Genomic DNA, 19,576 nt, shown 5'->3' on the forward strand with positions numbered 1-19,576 from the left:
TGTGTTTAGATAATCTCAATGAAGTTGCATACTAGATAATTCCAGTGAGGAAATGTGTTCATTCTATGCTTAATAATAAAGGCAACTCTACTAGATTAAAGAAATTTGCATTCTGACTGCTTAATAATAATTCCCCTTAAATTGAGAGGAGGGATTTATTTTCTTGCTTTTTTTTTTTTTTTTTACAGATTATATTTATTAGGGAGATTAGATGCTTAGATATAAAACATAAGAAATTACGCAAGTGCAGGGAGAGAAAAAAGAGGAAAACTAAGATGCACCCACTTCCACTAAGGATGGAGATAATAAGTGTATGTGAATTCAGTTCCTACAATGGCTGAGGCAATCATAGAATCATAGTTTATAATAAAGTCAAGAGGCTGTGTTACCTCCATAACTTTAAAAAAAAAAAAAGGAAAAAGAAGAGTGAAAAAGATATTTAATGGAAAAGCAGTCTTTATCACTCCCTAAAAAATGGCCTTTTTCAGGGTATCACACTCTCAGAGTTCAAATCACTTTTAACTAAAAAAATAAATTAAAAAAATCCGTAGGCATAGCTCCTTTAAGAGCCTGTAGAAAAGGTAAGTGGCAAACACAGAGTCAGAGGGGAAGCAGCTTCAAGCAAAAGTTATTATTTCTCCTCTCTTTGTGGGTTTTGTCCTAGATTGGATTGTGCTGTGTTTGAAGTCTTGTGGTAGTGGATATTGGACATGTGCTGTTACTCCTTGTCATTAAGGTTAGTTTTTATTGCTGGAGTGCAAACCTGCTCTCTCTGTTTTGCTGGCCTTTTATATCTACATAGCTCTTCGGTTTCATCATTTTGCTTTCATCAGGAAAGTATTCAGAATGCTATCTGAGCAACGCATATTTATTTGCTGAAAGCATATTGTCATACAATGTCAGTTTAGAAGTGATCACCCCAGATACCACTGGCAAAATAAAATGCTCTTCTTTCTTGAAGGAAGTTTGATAATGTCCATCATGGATTTTGGACAGGAAGTAGAATGCTAAGGGTGTGAAAATGTTCTCTGCAATATCACAGAGCATGTACAGGGCTACATTTTCACACAAGCTTTGATAGTTTCTCTTCATGAAAGCCAACATAGCAAACATCAGAAATCACAAACTCAGTCAGGTTTTGTTCATAAGATCCCTTTCTGATGGACCTTTACATTAGATTGGTTTAGAGCTCTTAAAAAATAAAAGTTATTTTAAGTATGATCTCAGTGCAGCTCCTAGAAAGCAATTAACATCACTCAAGCCATCAACACAATTGTCATTAATTGACTCCCTTGCCATAGTTCGGAAGTCTAAGGGTCATAAAGATCAGGAGTCTCTTGGAAGATTTATAAACTGGGAGAAAATAGACCTTCTCTTCTAGCAGTTCATTTTTTTTGTTTGTTTTTGTTTGTTTGTTTGTTTGTTTGTTTGTTTGTTTTTTAACAATGAAGTTTCCCAAACTATAGTTAGCTATTGTCTGGGGGTTTGTTTAGTTGTTTGGTTTTGAGAAAGAGTAAGAAAAGGGTGTTAGATTAGGAAAAGGGACAAGATTCACCCTACAAGCAGTATTATTGATCACCTGCTCTCCTAGGTGGTTACAGAAGCACATTTTTGACTCAACACTATAAGATGCTGATGAATTCCTGGAACATGTCGAGCATGAAGGGCTACAAAGCTGGTGAAGGGTCTGGAGGACAAACCTTATGAGGAACGACTGAGGGATCTGGGGTCGTTTAGCCTGGAGAAGAGGAGGCTGAGGGGAGACCTTATCACCCTCTACAACTACCTGAAAGGAGGTTTTAGAGAGATGGGACCTGACCTCTTCTCCCTGGCGACAAGTGATAGGACAAGAGGAAACGGGTTCAAGTTATGTCAGGGCAGGTTTAGATTGGATATTAGGAAGCATTTTTTCACTGAAAGGGTTATTAAACATTGGAATAAGCTGCCCAGAGAGGTGGTGGATTCACCATCCCTGGAGGTGTTTAAGAAAATGGTAGATGAGGTGCTTAAGGACATGGTTTAGAAGTGGTGGTGTTTTTATCAGGGTAGGTTAATTGTTGGACTTGATGATCTTAAAGGTCCCTTCCAACCTCACTAATTCTATGATTCTATGATTAATATTATTATTAATGCTTTGTCTTACATAAATTTTTATGTGCTTTACAAAAAGTAAGCCTAGACTCTACCATTTGTAACATGCAAGACAAATACAAAACCAGAAAATAATTGGATACATATCAAGATGACAAGTCTTGTCAAAGCTGACACATCAGATCGTTACAGAAGTGGGAAGACAATGCCGTTTCCTCAAGTTCCCAGTCTACTGTTCTAAACACTGTATCAAGTTGCCCACATTAATTTCTTTCTAGCCATATGTTAAAGGAGAATAATAATACCTGCAAAATAGGAGAAAGAAAGAGAAAAACTAAACTGGTAGAAAAATATTTGCTTTTCACAGTACTGATAAGGGCACAACTCATGAGGAGTGTTCTTTTTTATTTTATTTTATTATTTTGTTAAGGGGTTGGCAGCATCAATTTAAGAGGTAGAATATTATTGGGATAGCTTGAACAGCAACATCTAAGACAAAAGGAAATGTGACACAAAACAGTTATAAAAAGATTCATAGAAAAATAAAAGAAGCTCTTTTTGTTTAGTTTGGTTTTATTTTTCTGCTAAGATTGCATGCCCTATTACTTCCACTTGTTACTAAGAAGAAGAAAAAAAAGACTAACTCATATCTAAAGAAACATCAATTTCAGTATATTTTCAATTCAAATAAACAGTTTACCTTCAACAATGAAATTTATAAAAAAAAATAAAAATGGCAGGTTTTTTTTTCTTCTTTACTTTCTTTCTTTTATTTGTATAACCACAATCAGACAAACTATAATGCTATCTAAACAACTCTACACATTAAGAAACAAACATAGATCAATAGCTATAATTTGACACACATACACTGTTCACTGTGAAAACATCAATAGTACAAAAGCTTCATGGGCATAGCTGGGAAAAATCTGTTTGGTAGATGATGTTGGCAGAAGATTAAATAACCACATGTCAGAAAGAAGAAAAAAAAAATTCAATGAAACTGAGCGGTACTGGAAATGTGCAAGTACTCTGAGCTAAACTGTAGGATTACCAATTATCTTTGTCTTCCAGTCATTCAATTACTTCATGAACAAATATTTTGGCTTGGATCGCTGATATTCAAATATATAGTATCTTTCCTGTCTGCCATAGGTGACTATTCATCTCATCCTGTTCCCTGACACTCTGATGGAGTCATTAGAGAGAGATGTAGCAAGTAATTATTTAGCCAAGAAGAAGAGACAAAATTTATTCAAAGAAGCTAACAAAAAACCACAAAAATTCAGGGCTATATGACCATGTCCAGTATGTGCACGGTGAACTCTCCTATTGAATCCCACGGTATTACTCTGAGATATACACTTAAGTACATACTTAAAAATGCCTAGGATCTGATTTTCAATGTCTCAGCTATCCAATATTCATTACATTATTTCAATGTGCTAACTGATTCATAAGACAAAATGAAGCTGGAAGATATCTTGAAGACAACAAGAAAGTCTTTAATATCTGTTAACCAAGTAACTCCATTCTTTTTACCATTGTGCCTACTCCATAAAGCATTTCTCATTGATTTGTTTTATAAGACAGTTTTTCTTCTTTCTTCTTCAGATAGTCTTAATTTCTGGTTTTTGTTCTTCACATGATGGAAATTGTGGTTCTTTTTAATTTCAGTTAAAGTTTTGTGTGATAACCACTTAAAAAACTCGTCCTATCGCATCTCTTCTCTCCCTCTTTCTCTCTCGCTCACAGAAAAGAAAATACAGAATAAGTTGGAATAGTGGTTTACACTAAAGAGATTGTATAAGAGAAGTCCTTCAAACTGAGATGATATAGTCAACAAAGAGAAATCCAAGAAAAAGGAAAATCGTTTTGAAGTATGAAATATGCATCTCACAAAAAGGTATTTCCATATTCCTCCTGCCTGAGGGTTATATATGGGTTATATGAGACAAATGGGTGCTTCCACACATAAATTACCCTCCTAAAAGCTAGTTTGTATGTGTTTGTGCGCCTAGTGAGATTTCTGAATATACACATCTATCTCTTGTTTGCTACTCTGCTGCCAATTCTTCATTTCATGATGATATAAGTAATGAGATTTTGGTGGTGGTGTTTACATTTTTAAAGACTCATACAGTGATCAGATTATGTGCAAATTCAATTGTAACTAAACCAACCAACCAAAACAAAAAAAAAATACAAAATGTGTTCCAAGCTCTTATGGTTAGGAAGAAGCACTTCGGATCCTGCGTCTTAATTAAAAAAAAAGAAAAAAGAAAAGAAAATACTATTTTAACAGTGTTTTCTTTAAATTCTTTTATTGAGGCCTTTATAATTTTAGTAAGGTCTGATCCATGCTATTTTAATGCCTGCAGCTAGCAATTTAGAAGTTTGGGAATGGATTAGTCTCTCCAGTTTAAGTTGCTTTGCTGAGGTGTTGAGCTCTGGAGCTTAGTTATTCTAGATGTCAAGATTAATGCTAAGATTTAGGTATCTGCACAGGGCTATTCATCGACCACAGGTCTTGGTTACCCTCTGAAGAGCCCAAGGGGAATATTCAGGTTGATAGGACTCTTGGTATTGATGCCATGTTCCTGATATATACATCAGTTAACATTTATTATATTAGTTCAATTCAGTTCTACCTAAATTTTAATTTCCCAAGACCGTGGTCCTGAGCAACCCAATTTTTAAACTTGTTTCTCTGTTCCATGTATGTGTTGGCAGTTTGCTTAATGTTCCATCTGCCAAAGTGCTGAGATATATCTCTCTCACGTTTATCTGATCAGTTCTCAAAGACTTTGTAGAGTTATATGCAGTCTGCGCCCCAACCATCATGAATCTGACAGCTGAAATCAATGAGGATGTCCTCGGGTGTATTTACTGGAGGCAGGATATTGGCTTTGCCCCTTTTGTGGGTTTCTCATGTTGGGTCCAAGAAAGTCAAAGTTTACTGACCTACGAGTAGTGCTGCCGTACTCTGTTCTCTTGTGTTTTTACCCAAAGATGATGGCTCAAGTGGATAGTTTAAGTGACAAAGGAATTGTTGGTCTGAACTGTGGTCCAGTTCTAAGGTATACAAGATTTCCTTTATGTTGTGAAAAAATCACATAATCTTCAAATACTTGGAAATAGAAAACTAAAAGGACATAATTTCAGCATTTATCAAGTGAGCCTGCTCTTTACACTGAGGTCTGAATATAGTCCAACCGCTTAGAGAATTCAATAGGAGAAAGGCAGTTTGAAAGATTCAAGGCTACAGCTACGATGCTAAAGGCATCCACTTGAACATACAGGCCAAATAGAGCAGCAGAGCTTGTAACTACATTTCTCTATACATTTCTTCTCTTCTAAAGCCACAGTTTTCATACTTCTTAGGATCTGATTTGGTTTTCCTAAGACTCTATTCAGCACACCTCTGGCCCTAAGATTTTTTTCCCTTTTCTTTTCTTTTTCTTCTTTTTTTTTTTTATTTTTTTATTTTTTTTATTTCCACTTAAAGTGCCTCAAATAACATGAGGGCTGTACTGTGGCTTATGTGAGTGACTGATATGAGTATCTGATATGATAAGGTCAAGGGTCTGTATTGCATTTCTGACTCATGAAAAACATTTGGAACTATTAATGGTGCAAGGCATGCTGGAATAGAGATGACAATGCCTGTGCAAATCGGGAAAGGAAAACATGGTATAGCCTCACACCTCGTGCCTGCAGACATGAACTGTCCCCAGAACTATATCAGTATTTCACCCCGGAGGAAAACTGTTGGTTTACTCCTAAAGAAAGAGCCTGTTAACAAACTAACATGAGGATAATTAAGGAACAAGGAGCAAATCAAGGACTTAAATTATATGACAATTTAAAGGCATCCCTATAGAGTTACTTCATTAATATTCCTCATGCAAGAATAAGGATAAATTATAATCAAAATCACTTTCTCTTTCCTTCTCTTTCAGCAAATGGTTAATTTCCATTGACAGCAGAGGAACAGATGACTATGTTAACCTGGCCATTAGCCAGTGTCAAAGGGCATTGGTACCTTAGATTCTGAATTTGAGATATTTTATAGCCCTAGAAAGTCTTGTCCAGCTGATTCTTCCAGTGTCTATAATGTCTGAAGATTTTAATATACTGAGAAATATCCGCAGACAAGGTTAGCAATACACACATTTTTATGCTTTTTTCATGTTGAACCATTGCCTCAGATTTTAATAACCTGTTTTCCAGGGTCCATAGCTTTACCAAAATTTTCAGTATTTTTGCTGAACTTTGCCAAATAACAAAGCATTTTCTTCAAAAAGAATGTATATTGCTGCTTCTTTTTAAGTACTCATTTATGTGATCAATTCATCTTTCTAATTTGATCTGTCCACTTAGGTTTGTATTTCTTACGGCTGAAGTCACAGAGTGATTTCAGATCAACTGACTGAAGAGCCAGGATCTGTGGTGGGTTGACCCTGGCTGGAGACCAGGTGTCCACCAAAACCACTCTATCAGTCTCGTCCTCAGCTGGATGAAAGACTTGTGGGTCGAAATAAGGACAGGAAGAGACCATCACCAATTACTGTCACAGGCAAAAAAGACTCAGCTTAGGGAAATTAACATAATTTATTGCCAATAAAATCAGAGTAGGGTAATGAGAAATATAATAAAATCTTAAAAACATCTTCCCCTCACCCCTCCCTTCTTCCTCAGCTTAAATTCACTCCCAATTTCTCTACCTCCTTCCTCTGAGTGGTTCAGGGGGATGGGAAATGGGGGTTCTGTTCAGTTCATCGCTTGTTGTCCCTGCTGCTCTTTCTTCTTCAGAGGAAGACTCCTCATGCTCTTCCCCTGCTCCAGCATGGGGTCTCTCCCACAGGAGACAGTCCTCCATGAACTTCTCCAACATGAGTTCTTCCCACGGGCTGCATTCTTCATGAATTTCTCCAGCATGGGTTCCTTCCATGGGGTGCAGTCCTGCAGGAACAGTTTGCTTCAGCATGGGTCCTCCTCTCTCCGTGGGTCCACAGGTCCTGCCAGGACCCTGCTCGAACAGTTTGCTTCAGCATGGGTCCCCCTCTCTCCGTGGGTCCACAGGTCCTGCCAGGACCCTGCTCAAGCACAGGTTTCGCATGGGATCACAGCCTCCTGCAGGCATCCACCCATTCCAACATAGAGTCCACCACTGGCTGAGGTGGATATCTGCTCTACCATTAACCTCCATGGGCTGTAGAGGGACAGCCTGCCTCACCATGGTCTTCATCACGGGAAATCTCTGCTCCTATGCTTGGAGCACCTCCTCCTCTTCCTTCTGCACTGACCTTGGTGTCTGCAGAGTTGTTGCTCTCACATATTCTCACTCCTCTTTCTGGCTGCAGTTGCTGTTCCACTGCAGGGTGTTTTTTTTTTCCCTCTTCTGAAACACGTTATCATAGAGGTGCTACCACTGTCACTGATGGGGTGACAGTGGTGGGTCCACCTTGGAGCCGTCTGGCATTGGCTCTATTGGACACAGGGGAATCTTCTAGCAGCTTCTCACAGAAGCCACCCCTGCAGCCCCACTGCTAACAAAACCTTGCCAGGCAAACCCAATATAGCATCTGACATGAGTAGAGAATCAGCATGGAATGAGGAGATTGATCCTGCGATATGCCAAGAAGAGAGGGAAAAAGTAGTGGGCCAAATATGAGCAGGTCAACAGTGTCATCTTGAGATTGCATCCCCAGATGGCTCCTCGGAAGAGAGGACTTAATGAGATCCAGCTTTCCCAGCCCTTTGTTTACGAGAATATGCTGCTTACAAGCGAAATATCAGATGGATAGGAAAGAAAAGGATGCTTACATGATGGGAATCTGTGACATACAGAGCTCCTCTGTGCATGTTCATGGGATGTCCACATCTGCCATTCACAGGGTAAGTTTGCCCACAGACTGATTGCGAACTAATGAGCCAGGGAAGTTCAAGGCTGTGGAAAAGATTTGACGGAGGTGCCATTTCAATTTGAAAATAAAAATACCTGGAAATAAAAATAGCCTTTTTAAAAATAAAACATAAAACATAAAAACTGGGGCTAAGAAATTCCAATTAATATTGAAAATTGGTGAATGACTTTAACTTTAACCAGAAAGATTCTTACAGATTCTTGCAAGATCTAGTCTGAAGTGAAAACATTAAGTTGTGTGTATATCTGATGCCTCAGAATCTATTAGTTATACTGAACCTCTCCTACTGCGACATGTTTCTCAGTGTGTAGATGTAAGCACCATGAACACCAAGGAAGAAAAGAATGAAATCTGAAAATGTCTTATTGAATTTATATTGTTTACCCCGTTCACTAAAAGGACTGGGGTTCCTGAGGGGAGGAAGTGTGGCAAAAACAATGTATGTAATTATTTAATCAAAGACAATGTCATAACACACACAAGGTTAATAACATATAAGGATGCAAAGCTAAAATTACAGTTAAAATGGCTACCAGATCTCTGATGGTTTCTAATTTTTGATTCCTCAAATGCTTTTTCTTAAGAAAATTAATTTAAAAGTTTGTGGGGTTTTGTGTGTAACTAAACACGGAATCACGGAGTTTTCAGAGTTGGACGGGACCTCTAGAGATCATCTAGCCCAACTCCCCTGCTAAAGCAGGATTGCCCAGAGCACATTACTCAGGACTGCATCCAGGCGCGTCTTCAAAATCTCCAGAGGACTCCACCCCCTCCCTGGGCAGCCTGTGCCAGTGCTCTGTCACCTGAACTGTAAAGAAGTTTTTCCGTGTATTTGAACGGAACTTCCTGTGTGCTAACTTGTGCCCGTTACCCCTCGTGCTGTTACTGGGAACCATTGAAAAGAGCCTGGCTCCATCCTCCTTCAACCCACCCTTTAGGTACTTGTAAGTATTAATAAGGTCTCCCCTCAGCCTTCTCTTCTCCAGGCTAAAGAGTCCCAGCTCTCTCAGCCTTTCCTCATAAGGCAGATGCTCCAAGCCCTTAATCATCTTAGTTGCCCTTCGCTGGACTCTCTCCAGCAGTTCCCTGTCCCTCTTGAACTGGGGAGCCCAAAACTGGACACACTATTCCAGTTGGGGCCTCACCAGTGCAGAGTAGAGGGGGAGAATGACCTCCCTCGACCTACTGGCCACACTCTTCCCTATGCAGCCCAGGATTCCATTGGCCTTTTTGGCAACAAGGGCACATTGCTGGGTCATGGGTAATTTACTGTCTACTAGGACCCCCAGATCCTTCTCCTCCAAGCTACTTCCCAGCAGGTCTGCCCCTAACCTGTACTGGTGCCTAGCATTCTTCCTCCCCAGGTGCAGGACCTTGCACTTGCTTTTGTTGAACCTCATGAGGTTCTTCTCTGCCCAGGTCTTCAGCCTGTCCAGGTCATGCTGGATGGCAGCACGGCCCTCTGGGGTGTCAGCCACCCCATCCAGTTTGGTATCATCAGCAAACTTGCTGAGGATACACTCTGTCCCCTCATCCAGGTCATTAATGAATATATTAAACAAAATTGGACCAAGTATTGACCCCTGGGGGACACCACTGGTTACCGGCCTCCAACTAGACTGTGCCGCTGATCACAACCCTCTGAGTTCTGAAATGAAATATGAACTGATATTTTGAAAAGAGCATAAGGGAGTTGCCCACATAACTATTAATAGAGTTTAATTATTAATTGAGTGCCTTTGAAAATCACAGCAACAAATAAAGAATACAATGAATTCTTCCATCACTCTTTGTAGTCAGTGCTAGTTTTGTTAATTCAACTTTCAGTTGTTTTATTTTTCCATGATTAAACATTATTTCATTTTTCTGCCCTTCATTCTAACAACAGATAGTATAAAACTTAATTTTTATTCACTGTTCTTTTTAAGAAGCTCAACATTGTTCTTCCTAATTTGCTCTTGTCATCTTTGTACTTATTGTCATGCATGGATTCTTTCATGCGTCTTCATACTACCAAAGTTTTTGTCCTTTTACAAATGTTAGATGTGAGCCTTGCACCGTTCACATTTCATTGTTGTTGTTTTTACTATTTTTTAAAAGATGCTATTGCTATGTAAGCACTTCGATTTCTTCACAAGTGTCTTTTCCTCTCCCAAAGCTTTACCTTTTTTTTTTTTCCTTCTTTTTTCTTACTTTATTCTGTTCTACCTCTAGAGAATGTATAGAATAATGTAAATATTAATGACGAATGGTTTTGTTTTGTTTTGTTTTTTTTTACATTGGCCACAGCTTGCTCAAAGCCAAAATAATCTACATATTCATGTCCATTTTGATGTTCCTGGAGTCTCCCAGGCACATTGTAAACAGACCTGCATTCCTGATGTTGAATTTAGCATGTTTGTGCTTAATTCATTAGAGACTTTTTTTTTTCACCAGGTTTAGCCTTGTTAAAATAACCTGTAATACTGGCAAGGTCAGGGAAAAATGTCAGTTATTTGTTCTGTAGGTGCTGGACAGGCACACTAAAACTCCCTAGAGGCTCTTCTGACTTGTCTAACCAGGTTTTCAGAAACAAATAGACTTTTTTTTTTTTTTTTTCTCCTCATAAATCTGCAGGCTCTGTGGTTCATGGCATTCTGACCCTTTGCCAACTAGCAGCTCCTTGGATGAATAAGCTACACTTAGGATTTGTGGACTCTTTTTTCCCCTTCTGTATTGTGTATGTTTCTAATGAGAATCATATTTGCTTTTCAGAGCTATGTGTCTGTGAGTCTTTAAACAAGAGAAAGCTGAGTATGACATAACCTGTATGGTTTCTTTTCTGTGCTTCCTACACAGCTTTGTTTGAACCTGATACAATAGTACAGATGTCCTCCATTTCCATTTTAAAAGCCAACAGAAATGATCAAGCACTATTACCAGTCTGTTTCTTGTTGGCCATACACAGGGAGTCTTCAGTGCTGATGCTAGCTACTGAAGTAGAAGCAGAACACTTAATGGGACAAATCTTCAAGCAGATTTGTATCCCCTAATGGCTTTTCCTGCTAGTCCTCTCTCCTTTCTCTTTACCTATTTTTCTTAGTTAAATACAGATTTTATATGTCCTGATTTAATGAAATAAATTCCAGAGGCAGAGGTTTTTTCTATGTTCCTGTAGGTCTTCTCTTTCACACCACCTTCCTCTCCACGACCAGTCCTCGGATTTTCTTCCAACAATAGCTTATCACCAAAATTTTTCCACTTTAGATGGAAACTCTCTTCCACCAAAGTAATAATGTGCAATATTTTTGTGGCTTCTACAGTAAAATGATACTGCAGTGCCATTTTTCTCTATTTCTCTTCCTCATTCTTCTCACTAAAGACAACTGAACTCTCCCCATACACTCCTCTTCCAGGCACTCTCTGTGGTTTTCAGTGGCATTGCCTTTCTCAGGTGTAATCCATTGCCAGATGATGTCTGGTACATACAATCCGAGAAATCAAAGGACTCAGTTCAGATTTAGCTTTTCAACCTGGTTACAACTCCCTGAAAGGCATCATACATTTAGGAGAAGTTGTAGGGTTAAGTGAACCAGGACAGAACTCTTGCTGGAGAGAACATTTGGGGTTTGTTTTTTCATGCCATCATCTGAAAAGAAATCCAGGAGGAGAGATGAGTACTCTTTATGCAAAGCTTTGTTTTCAGAGTTAGATATTAATTTACTGCAATGGTCAGTGAAATCTGAGAGGTACCAGGAATAGAAGTTTATATCATGTACCAGATAATATTTTGAGATTGAATTATTTTAAAATAAAAAAAGTTTTCTAAATTTGCTTAAGATGGTAAGAGAGAGAATTCCTGATGGACATTATATAACTGCCAGATCTCAGTATTATACCCATCTCAAACACAAGATTTAAAACTATATTTTCAAAAGAGTTAACCACTCTTTGTTTCACTGTTTCTGATTCTAATGGTTTGTTGGCATTTACAGTGCCAATGCTGTGAGGCTTGAGGATGAAGGGTGATATATTAACATGATAAAGGTAAGCAGGTTTAAAAAAATAAAGAACAAAAACATAGGAACTAAACACTTAGGTGGTCACATCCTACTTCTTGGTTTCCAAAAGAATAATGATATTCCATATGATGCATTCCGCAGATGTGTATTTTCTAAGCCATTAAAAAATAAAGCTTAAAACCAAAACTACCACAGAGAGCAATTTTTTTTTTTCTTTGGAGAAAGAACAGGACATGGTTGGTGTTATATGGTTGATGTTACACAGTTGAGGTGCATCTGCAAAACACTCAGAATACAGAGGGATAAGATTGGGAGAAGAATCTGAAATCAAGTATCATTGTCATTGTCTTTGTTTAACACCTATCAGATTTTGGGTGACAGATTATTCAGACACATAAATGAATTAACTGTTAGTAGACAATAATAAAATAAATAAAATTTTATTTCAAAAACTTTTAAAATGTGTCTCAGAACAAAAAGATGCAAATGACCTAGCTAACCTTTTGCATCTTTAATGTCCTTGCCTGTTTAAAACCTAGGTTTATTTGGTTTTGTTTGTTTTTTTTTTCCTTTTTAGGAACAATTTTACACTTCTCAGCCCCTGACTAGGAAAATACTCTGTGTGACATTCATCCCACATATTTTTAACTGTCTAAATCCTAATTTAAGCTAATCGTCTAAGCCCTGCTTATCAGCAGTGAAAACTTAAAAGCATGTCCAGAAATTTCTTCAACCTAAATATATTGGACTTAAATTAAGAACAGAAAAATTGCCATTTGCAAGTAGCTATAACTTCCTGCTGTCTAAAGAACAATCCTAGATAGCAAACTAAGGCTGGAATCTAGCTGTTAAGAGACTAACAGATAACTTAAATGATTCTTACTTTGCATAATTAATTTAACATTGACTAAAATTTATGGGAAATTGGGAAATTTTCCATATTTGGGAAAAATTATGGGAAAAACACCCATTGCCCATTGCAGGTTTCTGACCAGTCCTTGTATCAGACTATTTTAAGAGTCTGAGTTAAAAGAAAGAAGAGTTTTGGATGACAGAATTTAATTCACATGTAGACAATTTGACTCACTGGACCATGGAATTCACCATCATTTTTATAAGCTACAAGATTATCAGAAAAAACCTTGGAAATTAAAAGCCTGATAACAAACATGTTTCTTGTTAGATATAGAGATAACATTAATATATCTAGCTATGTCTATGTCTCTATCTAGCCGCACATTTTAAGTCAAGAAAGATCACAAATTCATTCAATAATGTCTGTCAACTGAAGTGCACAGTAGCTTCTAGATAGCAACAACACAAAACATCAGCATTCTGAATTTTAAATAGCAGCAATTTGAACATGTACTATTCCAGAAAAAGAAAGCTAACAAGAACATTCTTTTCAAAAGAGCTTAATTAGATTTACCTTTGGCATAGGAAAATTCAAATTTAGGAAGCTAGGACTTACACTTCATGTATAAGTCAAAAAGTGTAAGAGTGTAATACCTTGTAAAATTTATTAGGATCCTACTTGCTTCCAAAGTTCTATATCTGGGAGAAATCAAGCACTGATGTCATGACTGTGCATTAGCCTATGGGAAGTGAGTTTCGGGTTATTAGTTCAGTGTCAAATTGGTAATTCTCCACAACACTGATGAAAGTATCATGACTTGCAGTGATTGACACTCCTTACTGATCTAGTAGCAAAGGCACAAGCAATGGTGATTGACCTAACTAATGTCACACCAAGAAGTGGTGTCTCAGGAAGAGTCATGGTGCAATTGCCAGTAGCAACACACTGCCTGTCTTTTGGATAAATTGGGAAGTTTGGGTACTGGAAATGAAAAAAGACCAGTTATACAGAAAACTCTGAGACAATGGATTGCATAGGAAAGTGAGATATATTGTGGCAAAGGTCTCTTTCTAACAAGAGGGGGAAAAAAAAGCTTGTAGGTGTTCTGAAGCAATTTATAAAATTAGACGATATTTAATTTTTTCATAATCATGAATTATAATACTCTGAAATGGTTCAATCAGACCCATATGAACATATATATGGACATTTCTTGCTTTTCTATTACTATTTCTTTGGTGACATAGCCTTCAGAGTCTTAAGGTGATGCTTAGCTTCACACCATTAGTAGTCCCATAATTTGTGCTTTCAGATACATCGTGGAATGGTAGTCATCAGACTAAATGTGTGTCTATACTAAACTGATTATCTAGACTGGTTTTAATATCAGCAGAGGGAAATAGGTACTTCTAGTGCCCAATTAATTCAACATGTAGGTCTTTAATAAGATCAATTTTTCTCCATGTGATATGGAGGGATCCTAAAATTATTATTAACTTCATTTTGTAGATGTTTGAAGTGAGGTGAAAAAACTCTGATTCAGACAGCCTAGGAATCATATATATCAACTTTTGAACAATCAAATCAGTCAAAGTTCAATCTTTGGGTCATTTATGATGAACCTCTGGCCACATTGTTTAACCTTAAACACTTGTCTCTTGCATGGGAAAGTCTGAAATCAGAGCTTTTTGTGGTCCCTGAAAATGTGCTCCAGTTCACACCAAAGTCGAAGGAAGCCTTTCTGTTGAGCTTATAGAAAGGTGACTTAGATTCCCCATGCACTGGAAATATAAATGTCTGAATTCTAGGTCCAGTCTTTTTGTCTTGTTTCTTGTCGTGGTTTGGCCTCAGCCAGCAACAAAGAACCACGCAGCCGCTCGCTCGACTCCCACAGCCGTGGGAAAAATCGGCAGAAAAGGGCAAAACTCGTGGATTGAAATAGTGTAATTTAACAAAACAGACAAAGGGAAGAAGAAAGAAAAACAATAACACCAATAAAGGAATACAAGAACGTGATTGCAGTACCGCCGCGCAGCGCACCGACCAAATCCGCACCACCGCAGCCCGCCCCCGAGTGGCGACTGACTCCCTCTCCCCGGCTAGCGCCTCCTATAGCTGGGCATGGGTCACGTGGTATGGAATACTTGCCTCCCCTGCCGGCTCCTTGGGGAAATTAACCCCATCCTTGCCGGAACCAGGACATTTCTCTGTGTCCATTTTGAGGGTTACGGATCACTACATCCTCCATTATCAGCTAAGAGAACTCAAATAAATGGAGCACAGGGAATTTCTTGCTTGGAGGTCATAGCTCTTTTGAGGACAAAGAGAAGAAGAAACTATGCATGGCTAATGCTGATGGAGAGTGTCTCCTGCAGACAGCATGCTCCAGCCATGGATTCTGCCAGAGCTATTGTGTGATGATGTGTGTGAGACCCACAGGCAGCTGGTGCCAGATCCTGTAGAGAAGATTTGCTATAAGCATTGACTTGCTGCAAATAAGTGACTAGAGAAACTGTCAGTCACATTCCAGTATGCAGAAGCAAGTTTATCTTCCATATCTTACAGCTGTCTACAAATTCATGCCCATTTTCATGTTCCTGGAATCTTTTCAGTCCATAGGAAATGAACTGTAAAAAGTGGATGACGCTTCTTACACCAAGGCGCATTTGGTGAAATTCTGGGCACTCCAAAACTCAATCCACAGTGGATTTTTGGCTTTAAAGACAAGGTAAAATAGTTACAGAGCTTACATATCCTGAGGCATTGCTTCAGCAGCGATTTTCATTTGTGCACCACGTTGTAGTATCTCATTTGAGATACAAATCTTGGTGGATATTAGACAAAGGGTAGTAGATCTGACAGCCTGCTTACTGTAGTTCAGGATGTCACATACTGACTAAGCTGAAATTTTCCACGGAGGCTGAGGTTCATTGTCAAATAATAGTCAGTGGGATCAGGTAGTTATCTTTTAGAAACTGGCCTTGTTCCAATGAGTTTTGGAGGAAGGCTGATTTATGCTCGCTGGGACCTAACCCAGGCTCTTCACTGTCTGCCAAGGAAAGGAGAGGGGCAGAGCAGCCCTGTCAACTGGCAGAGGGGAATTGCTTCAGAGTGTCAAAATCACCCACACAGCAGACATAGGTATTCTGTAACTAAATGGCAAAGCCATCCTTTTTTTCATTGATTTGATCAATTCCATTGCATTACAGATTCCCTAGGAAACACCAACTTTTCCACAAATTATTTCAAGTTTCTTATAATATGGAACATGTTGTTTGGCATATAAATTTAGAAAATAAATAAGAAAAAATCTGAAATCACAAATGAAATAAGATTGGTTACACAGTGGAGGAGAGGAAGGAAGCACATTTATAACAGTTTTTTTTTTTTTGCTGTGAACACTTAGATTTAGAACAGAGGAAATGGCAGCACTCTCTTTAATTTGAAGAAAAAGTGAAATCATTTGATGAGTACAGCCTAATGAATGTTCATCAACTTCATAAAACCTAGTTCCAAAGTCTCATGGCCATCCTTCAAGTAGCAATCCTTTCAGTAAGTTTCCACTGAGGATATTACTCCGGTGCCGCGGAGAGTGCCTTAGAGTTTGCTACAAAACTGCAATGCATCAGTGCACACCTTCAAATGAACCCTGAGAGGTAAAGGGGAAAGCTTAAAGTTAGAAGTCATTTTGTTACTTAAGGACAAATTTGACCCAGATGGCCCCTCGGAAGTCTGTGAGAGATGCATACAGTGAAGAACTCAGTTCTCCCTTTTTACCAGGAATGAACAAATCATTTCTAGTAATTAATATGTTTGAGAAAAGTAATTGCCTCCTTTCCTGCAGAGATGTTAAAAAAAAAAAAAAAGCTCAATAATTATTCTACATTGAAAAAGAAAATAATTTTGCTACTTAGGACACTAACATGGGTTACATCAGCAAGGTTTTCATTAAGTCAGTGGAGCTATGTTGTGTATCAGCTAAGGGTTTGCCTTCTCAGGGCACAGTTCTGATATATTTCTATAATCAGGCTTTCCCGAGATGATTGCCACAATTGATTTTGGCTAGTAAATTGCCATTACATTGCTTTTTTCTCCTGGTTGGTTTGGGTTACCATCATTTCTTGCCTTTAAGTCAGTGAATATTCAGCAGGACGTCAGATTCTTAAAGATTATCTCTACATCTGAGAACTAGAAAGGTCACTGGACTGATTTAAGGTTTTACCTCTACAGTTTTCCTTCCAATGCAATATTCATCACTGTTTGAGTCAAATGACAAGTCATACTTCATTATCCTCTGTTCATAAGTTTTGTGTCTTTAGACTTACTTCTAGCATTATTACTATTAACAGCTTATCACTATTACCATAGCGTTAAGGGGTTATATATAGGTAATGCACAAAATGCAAAGAATTTTTTGTCGCAATAACTCATAGTTTTCAAATCATGACACAGAAAAAAAATAAATATGAAAACCAAACCCACATCACTACTTATATTATTAAGTGACTTACCTATATTCAAAGGGGATACCCAGGGAAGAGATGGATGCTTTATCCAGATGAGAAACTAGTTTCAATTATTTTCCTGAAACAGAAAAGCAGAAGTGAAGTCCTGGCCTTATTAAGGTTGTTGACTGCTTAGCCATTGTTTTTAAGTGGTTAGCATTCAAAGTCACCTTTTCCTTCCAGATTTTTTTTTTTTTTTAATACACTTTGCAACTATTCTTTAGCGAATCCATCAGGGCTGTTTGATGTAGGTTCAGGCTTCACACATAAGGATCAAAAAGACGTCCACATGGTACTGAGTAAATCCGATGTATTCCTTCTGTGAACTACAAAGTCCAGACTTCTACAACAGTTAACTTTGAAAGGGACAGAAGGTATGTTTTCATAACGTAGCTTTCTTCAATTAAAAGAGCAAAGAGAAACTTACTGGGGGGGAGGGGGGGGAATGGACACAACAGGAACTCCTCTTTAGCTGCCAGGTTGGAGTCAACTCAAAACCTTCAAACCAGCTGTACTGATACAGCTACAGAAAGAAAGAGAGCTTTCCAGGCTGGAATCTCTCAAGGGACCTGGAGGTGATACAGTCTTTTTCTTTTCTGTGTCTCTCTTTTTTTTTTTTTTTATTTTTTTTTTTTATTTGCCCTACAGTCTCACAAAGTGGGAACACATGAAGTTAAAAGGAATAAGCTTGTCTAACATCTAATAAGAGAAGAATCTGTCACTGCCAGTGATGTGAATGGGAATACAAAAGCTGTAGGCATGTATATTCCTTCGGCAGCAAAAGCACAACAAGGCAAAAGGTTAGCCTAAGATCTGCTCTCGGTTGCTTTGGAAGCTCTGTTTAATTGTTAGTCACGATGCACTGTGGGCAGAACAATTAGTTGTATCTATATTAGATCTAAGCTGTAATTATTTGTTACATTAATCATGACTAGAGTGAGAATTTAATTAGTCACGAACATTACGTGATATTTTTTTCTTCTTTATTTTTGTGGAAGAGGGGGGAAATGTCCAGTTCTCTTATTAAATACATCTTCTTTAAGTGAGTCCTGGATGTCTGTGAGCCAGCATCATGCCCAGGGTCTTTCCACCTGCTGAACTTGCAGGATTTCCATCCCAAGAGCAGAGCCTAGTGCTGGCTTGCACTTACAGAGCCACGTACCAGAGCCAGGGCCGAATTCAGACACTGTGGGTTGGAGGGGTGGGGGAATGAATTGCAGGGTGGTTGTAACAACGTCTCATTACTTAGAGTCCATTAAAGTGCGTTAAGGGGGGGAGGAAAGGGGGGTGAGGTGCCTCCCTCACCCGTGCGTGCTCCACTCCAGGTAAATTGGTTCCCAAACAGAACAATTTATGTCCCTCTTTGCATCCAGTGTGGGATAGGCAGATGGTATTTTGTTCCCATTTCCCTGCACTAGCAACATTTATCACAGGGCACGACTGCTGCGAGACCTTCCCCAATGCTAGGGCTCCCCTGTTGCCGCGCGTGGCAGCATTTTGGCTCCCTTGCTCCTCTGAGCAGCTGCCGATTCCGGGGGAAGCAATGAATGCCGAGGGAGCAGATGGGACTGCTGCCTCGCTCGCCGGAGCGCAGGGGCAGTCGGCACTGAACGGTGGTTTCTTGAGCCACTCTTCGATCGCTGCTACCGCTGTCACTGTTACCATAGTGCTCCGATTCCTAATTGCTTGCGAGTCCTCTGCAGTGTGAGCTGCTGTCTGAACACAGAGGCAAACTGCCATCGCCTCTGTCCCAAAGAGCCAAGGAAAACGTAAATGATGGTCCCTGGATCCAGGGAGAGAGAAGGGAGTGGGAGAAAATAGGAAGTAACCATCTCCGAATAGGAGACAATACGCGTGTCCCTGCCTCCTGAACATCATGGGGCGCTTTGCGGGATTAGCGTCAGAGTGGAGAACTGATGAAGCTTTGGGAAAAGTGAAGCAAAGTATATTTTCAGGTATTTTTAGGGAATTTCCTCCCTAATGCAAGGGACAATGTAGGCAAAAGTGTGGAGGAGATATTCTGGAAAGGTTATGGAACAGCGGGAAAACAAGGCTGGGATAATGTGCCGGTTGAAGGAGGAGTCATTTTAACAGCAAAAGAGAGACGACAGACAGTTTCTGTTCCTGGGACAGCTTGTGTGACTTGTCCTGTGGTTCACTTGCCTGCATGTGCGTGCCCATGTCTGTGCTGTG

Source organism: Vanellus vanellus, assembly GCF_965231255.1.
Source record: "Vanellus vanellus genome assembly, chromosome: Z".
NCBI classification, from domain to species: Eukaryota; Metazoa; Chordata; class Aves; order Charadriiformes; family Charadriidae; genus Vanellus; species Vanellus vanellus.